General features: G+C 38.7%; 1 pseudogene; it reads left to right on the plus strand.

Annotated features, from left to right (window-relative positions):
• Nucleotides 1-6,890: 6,890 nt before the first annotated feature.
• LOC122106084 lies at nucleotides 6,891-7,146 on the plus strand (annotated as a pseudogene).
• Nucleotides 7,147-7,427: the final 281 nt, after the last annotated feature.

Consider the following 7,427-nt stretch of genomic DNA (forward strand, 5'->3'; position numbering starts at 1 on the left):
CACACACACACACACACACACACACACACACACTGGAATTCTATGCTTCTGTCAGAAAGAATGACACCGGCCCATTTGTAAGAAAAAGGAAGGACTTGGGAAAAAAATCATATTAAGTGAAGTAAGCCAGATCCAAAGAAACATAGATCCCATGGTTTCCCTTATTTGAAATAATTAGTATGTGTCTAAGACAATCTTAGCAGATGAGCAGAATAGCGCAATAGCTATGTACATATGACCATGTAAGATGAAGCTACGGGAAATGAACTCCAAGACATGGACACAAGGGATTTTTCTTTGTTGTTGTTGTTTGTTAATATACTAAGCGATTTCTTTTTTCATTTGTGTTTTTCCCCCTATGGTTTATCCCCTGTTGTCACTGTATTTGATTTTGATATCCTGGGTATTGTATATATGTTTGTCTGAATTAGGGAAAGGAGGGGGAACAAAAAATGGTGAGACAGACAAAGGGGAACGAATGCAACAGCGCTATTCACAAGACAATATGTTGAAAATCATCTGTACAACTTGGGGAGGATGGGAGCAGGAAAGCGGAAGAAAAATGAGAGGGTATATCAAATTTGATAAGAAATGTACTCACCACGTTACTTATGTAACTGTAACCCCTCTCTCTGTATATCACCTTGACAAAGAAAAAAATTCAAAAGGGGTGCTAGCTTTCAAAAGGTAGGATAGAGACATATTAAAAATCAGCATCATGGACTTTATAGCTGGAAATCAGCACGGAGATCCCCTAAGCAAGTCTACAGACTAAGTTCTGGGGGGGTGCTGTTATCTTGGGGCTGGGGGAGGGCAGAGAACAGTGGGAAGCTTGCTTGGCATGGAAAGCAGAGAGGTTGATGTTACCCTCTTTTCTATATTAAGATGCTATGTACAATTTCCTTTAGAGAAAAAAAAATGTCCTACTATGTTAAATACAAGGGGGCAGCCCCCACTAAATTTTACTAATAAAGTCCATGGTGTTGGTTCAAACAAGGCTGACCTTCCCATGGATCTGTAAGTTGGTGCCACTGACTAACTCTGGGATACTTACACACCACACTAGGCTGCCTCTCATTAAGTTGCCTAATTCCCTGTGAGATGGTTTAATTAAAATTGTGGCCATTTTGGTTTTAATCTCGAGACTCTAATTATTTTATGTTAAATATCTTGGTCGCTAATAAAAATGAATTAAATGTATAAATACAACATGATGTTTAAATAATATTTTAAACAGTGTTTGGACTTTATATCTTTCGGGCCTGCCTCTCTAGATAAAATTACCTGCCATTTCTGAGGGTAGATGCCTAAATAACTTCTTTCTTCAAGGTCAGGGTAATATTTTATAGGAGGAAAATTGTTCTCTTAAACCAGCCAAGTACAATTAGCAAGTATACTCTCTTTTTTTAATCATACTAGCATTTACATAGAAGGGCTAAACAGTAAAGAACAATGGAATTATAGTCCCTTCCCACCCAACTCTGGTACCTCTATAAACCTTCAATTAACAATCTGAAGCCACAAGAACCCAGCACTATATTTGCCACCTCAGGTTTTATACTCTTAGTCACATATGCAAAGGATTAAGATTTGGAGCTACTAGGCAGGAAGAGTCCTAGCATACCTGCTGGTCTAGTGGTATTTCTTTCTGCGGAACATAAATAATAAGAAGATATGCATGTTTCTGTCCAACTTTGTTGTAGTGCCTTACATTTATTATCTCATTGAATCCTCACTTGGCATAATGCATTGAATGTGTTCTATCTTCAAAGAAAGGAAAGCATAAACATTAATTTGGCCAAAGTCATGCCGGATTCAACCTAGGCAGCTTGACTCAGAGACCAGAGAGTGAGTCTCCTGGAAAGGTGATCCAGATGTTCATTTGAGTGGCTCACAGTTAGGTCCAAGGAAAGAGACAAAACCATTTTAATAAGAATTTTTAAGGATTGGGTCCTGTTTAGCACAAAAAAATGAAAAGACTTAAATTCTCCTTCTAGGAAAGAATCATACCTCCAAAAAAGAATTAAGAAGGAAAAGTGAATTAAGTATGGTGGGGTGGCAGTAAGTACCCTATGTTAAGATGCTTCCATTTCCTTTTATTACAAAAGAGTTTAGAATTATCTATGATATTATTAAGTATTGGAGAGGACAAATTTCAAGTTTTCTCTCTTAGTGCATCTCAATGCAGGTTTGTAGTGTTTTCCACATTGACACCATGAATGATGAGGAAAATCAAGGTATATCTTTCATGTCTTACTGGGCAGAAAAGAAAGCTACAAGGCTGTTAGCTTCAGTTCTTTCCTAAGGCTGACGTATTGGAAATTTGTATTTCTTGACTAAGGGAGCAGCAATGGGAGAGGGCACTTTCAAGTATTAAGCAACTAGACTGTTAGTTCCTGTAAGGTCATTCAATTTCTCGATCTATACTCTGAACTAAGAGTGAATTACAGAATCTAACAAGAAGTAGAGTTAGGAGAAAGGAACAATGGCATATGGAAGCAGAGCTAAAATCTAGAAAGTGTGGGATGTGAGAAAGACATATGCACAGTAGAACTGAAAGAATCAAGCGGACAGGGGAGCAGCCAAGAGCCCAGGAGGCCAAAGGCAGGGCAGAACATGAGTCACAGGAAGAGTAGGCAAGTGAGCCCAGAATAGGTCGTATCATGGCTCATACTCCTGTCCCTGAGACAGTATGGGCCCTCTTGCCCACTATTTCCCTCTCCCCATGACAGTAGGCAACATATATGTATACATACATATGTACATATATATCTACCATATATATATGTACAAACATACACATGTAATCTTTAAATAGTTGCACTATGGGGTTTCAGTTTGACATGTCACTTCATGAGTACAATGCACCTTGTTCAATGTCAGCACTTCCCTCATTCTTTTCCCCATCTCTCCCAACCTCAAGTTACCAGGTTCCATTTTCACATACATTTATTGGATACGATAACTGTGCACTTCTCTTAAAACCACAACCATGTCTAATGCATCTTGAAACCTTCATGTAGACCACATTTTCTGAAATAAAAAAAAAAAAAAAAGTAAACTCTCCAGAGTACTCAAAATTAATTCAGTACTACCTACAGGTAAGTTATCCATTTTGCAGTGTTTCATTCATGCTAGTAACAAATGCTTTGTAATTATGAGCGTATTGGCCATTCTTTTGATAAAAGTTTTGAGCACAAGGCAGAGATATTGCTGAGAAAAGGACTATGACACATTCCCTTTCCCTTTTCTCCTTTATGAGAGCATTCTCTAGAAATCCCAGGAGTGACAATTTGGGCAAAGAAGCATGGTGGAGGAGACGAGGCTCCTGCTCATCTCGCAGTGAAAGGTTTGCTTAACAGAAAAGCTGGTACAGAGAGGGAGCCCCCAGAGTTCCCAAAGCTAACACCACCATCTCCACATTTCTGCTCATGGCTTGCTCTGCCTCGGTGCATCTGTTTCCATTTGAAACAAATGAAAACCTCCCTTTTCTCTGTTGACATCAAAGCCAGAAATCTGGGCTCAGCTCACTGTCATAGCTGCTATCATTAATAATACTTATGACCATGATTACAATGCCATCTACTCTGAGTGCTGGAAAGAGAGAAGCACAGGCTGTGTACAATAGGATCCAGATCCCAGGGGAGGCAGGCAGGCAGGCAGGCAGCGTTCCTGCTGGCCGGGCCTCACATCAGGATTCGGGCAGAGACAGTGAGTGGTAAAGAAACAGAGTCGACTTTGGCGTTGGGGGGGGGGGGGGGGACGGAGGGGGAGGGGATAGCGGGATTGGAATAGCCAGCTGAGCTAAGGCACACAGTTGCCAGTCTGCAGCCTACTTTACCAGCATTTGTTTCAGGTCTATTTTCCCGTTCTCTGCGGTGTGAATTCAGCATGAGGCCCATCCATCTCCTTCTCTCTTTGCTTTCTCTTATCACCCTGCCTGAATCTGAGTGACAAACAATGGTCTTCACCCGACTCAACAATACACAGATTTGTAAGAATCAAACTGACCCAACACTGCCAAACAAATTAGCAAAGACTCTGGGGGCCTCAAAAAGACAAAAGAAAAAAAAAAGTCAGACTGAAGACCTGAATGACAAATAATCAATGCTGTCTTTCCTTTCTTTCTCTCTCAGTGGTTCACAAGAACTAGATGAAGGAGGGGAGGGGATTTCTGATAGCAGAGGGCTGTTTCCGTCCATATGGGCTCTGCTTAGAACACCCAGAAGAACAGAATTGAGTTAAACTTAGCTTGGAGTGCAAAGAAATGACAACAGTATTGCAAATGTTTAAAGCTTATAAAAATAGATACAAAATTTCTAGTTGGTTCCCCGCCCTTCTCTCCAGGCTCGGCATAGAATTGGCAATCAAGTATTTGTAGAATGAATAAAGATTACATGCAAAATTGTACTAGAACACAATGTTTTCTGGGTTATCATGGTACTTATGCTCCCAAGATATCTACATCATCCTCTCTTTTCTTCCATCTATCCTGGCATCTTCCAGGCGAGCTGCCTATTGCTCCACTCAACCACCAGGTCTGCTGTTCCCATTGTTCTTCTGAGAATCAGATTTGTAAACATTGTTGTCCTGGGACCAGCCAGTCTAAGCAATGCTTCCCTGACTTTTCTAGTGGAGTTTACTTCTCTCTCCACCTGATCCCCTTTTTCCACATTTCTATTATATTTCATGCCAGGTGTTGAGAAGTAGCCATTGTCTCTACGAACCCAAATTGCATGTCAATAGGGATTGAGATTTCAGTGCTGAGCACAGTAGCAGGCACATAATATCTTCCAAATAAATGTTCAATGAATGAGAAGATTCTCTTCAACGGATTCTCATTTTCTGACCTAAAGAGTACCCAATCTCTACCAGTCAGTCTTACAAATGCACATAAGAGAATAACAAAGACAAAAAAATCCAAAGCAGAACAAACCAACAGAAACAACAGTGTATGGATAAAGACAATACAACCAAAAACATGTACCACATCCTTTTCATCCATTACCACTGAACTTCCAGGAAAATCAAATTTCCTCAAAAAACTGTACTTGGTCTTTGGTTATATTAAGATCTTACCCTTAATTTACTAATTGTAAAGAGATTTCCACTTTTCTATACATTTTCTAATAAGTTCTTATTTGTGGATATATGTGTGTAAACTTTTTTGTTATTTGTTATAGTGAATCAATTTGAGATACTGTAGATAATCATACAGTAGGTTTAGAAAATAAATATAAAAGAGTAATTGGCAAGATTAGGAGTTAAGCAAAAGACTCTATTTATCTAAGAACTCCGCACAGCCTTAATCTATTGGTTGAATTTTATTAGGATACTACTTGTATACAGGGATTTCGATGTGATGAAACCATTTTCCATTCATGCATATTATGTACCCTGATCAAAACCATCCCTTTGATCACCAACCCCCTCTTGGAACAATTTAAACAGGTTTCGTTTGTTTTTATTTCTTTTTCTTTTTTGTTTTTGTTGTTGTTGTTGTTGGTTGTGGGTCTTGAACTCTGGTTCTGTGTACTGTCTCCGCGCTCTCAGCTCACGGTGAGTGCTCTATCACTTGAGCCACAGCACCACTTGTGGTGTTCTAGTGCTTTGTGGAAGATAAGAGTCTCACAGACTTTCCTGCCTGGGCTGGCTTTGAACCGTGGTCCTCAGATCTCAGGCTCTTGAGTAGCTAGGATTACAGGCATGAGCCACCGGTGCCCGGCCAGGTTTTGTTTTTATATCTTCATGTATGAAGATAAAATACTTTAACCATATTCATATCTCCCCCCCCAATATTATCTCCTTTTCTCCCTTCCCCTCCCACTGGCACCCAGACATGTTTTGTCTTACATTTCTGTCATACATTTTAAAGATGAAGTAACAGAACACAAAATATTTGACTTTCTCTGTTGCTTACTTATGATGATGATGATCTCTATTTTCCATCTATTTTCCTTGAAAACAACATAATTTTATTCTTCTTCATGGTTGAAGAATCCCCCATTGTGTAAACATATCACATTTATTTGTTCACTCATCTGTTAATTGATACTTACATTGATTCCATGTTTTGGCCTTTATGAATAATACTGCTATAAACATGGCTGTGCAAGTGTATCTACTTTATGTTTCCCTTGGATGTAGCCCAAGAGTGGTATAGCAGAATCATGGCACATAGTTCTATCTTTAGTTTTATAAGGATCCTCCACACTGACTTCTGTGGTTTCTGTACTAAATTACCTTCCTTCAACAGTGCATAAGGATCCCTTTTATCCACAGCATTTGTTGTTTGTTTACTCGATGATTGCCATTCTGACTAGGGTGACATGTTTTGGCATATACTTTCTTTATGACTAAGAATGTTGAACACATCTTCACGTGTTCTTAGACATTCATGCTTCTTTTAGAAAACTGTTCAATTCATCTGCCCATTGATTAGTTGAATTATTTATTCTTTTGGTGTTTAATTTTGGGAGTTCTTCATATGTTCTGGATATTAATCCTTTAGTAAATAATTAGAAAACTTTCTATTCTCTAATTCTAGAAGAATTTTTTTTACTGTACAGAAGTTTTTAAATTAGAAATAATACCATTTTTCAATTCTTATTTTCTGAGCAACTAGAGTTCTATTCAGAAGAGATCACTTACATATCTATCTTGAAACATTTTCCCCATGTTTTGCTCTAGAAAGTTCGTGTTTGGTTTTATATTAAGAACTTTGATTCATATTGAATTAATTTTTGTACAGGGCCAGAGACAAGGCTCTACATCAACCCTCTGTGTGTAGATGTCGAGTTTCCCAAATACTGTTTGTCATAGAGAGTATCTTTTCTCCAACATGAGTTTAGATACCTTTGTCAAAAAGCAGATGACTCTCTCTTGAGAACATGCCTCTTGCAAAGGATCTCTTTTTTTCCCTCTCCTGAAGAGAAGAGGAAACACAAGAAGAAGTGCCTGGTGCAGAGCCCAAATCCCTACTTCATGGATATGAATTGCCTGGGATGCTATAAAAATCACCACGATCTTTATAGTCATGCACAAACAGTAGTTTTGTGTGTTGGTTGCTTTACTGTCCTCTGCCAGCTTACAGGAGGAAAAGCGAGGCTTAGAGAAGGATGTTCCTTCAGAAAGAAGCAGCACTAACTAAAAGCATCATGAACCAAAATGAGTGGGAAACCATCCCAATAAACACATTTTGGATTTAAAATAATCAGATGACTCTAGCTCTGGGGTGTTAATTCTGGGTCTTCTATTCACTTGCTCTTCCTGTGTCTATTTTTGTGCCATGCCATGCTACTCTTGTTACGATGGCTCTGTAGTATAGTTTGAAGTGTGTTATTCTATAATGTTTGATCTTCAAAATATTTTTATCTTAATTCTTGATTCTTATGAGTCAATTTTGAAGCCTAGGATTTCCAATAGTT

Source organism: Dipodomys spectabilis, unplaced genomic scaffold, assembly GCF_019054845.1.
Source record: "Dipodomys spectabilis isolate Male_0828 unplaced genomic scaffold, ASM1905484v1 ptg000036l, whole genome shotgun sequence".
Lineage (NCBI taxonomy): Eukaryota > Metazoa > Chordata > Mammalia > Rodentia > Heteromyidae > Dipodomys > Dipodomys spectabilis.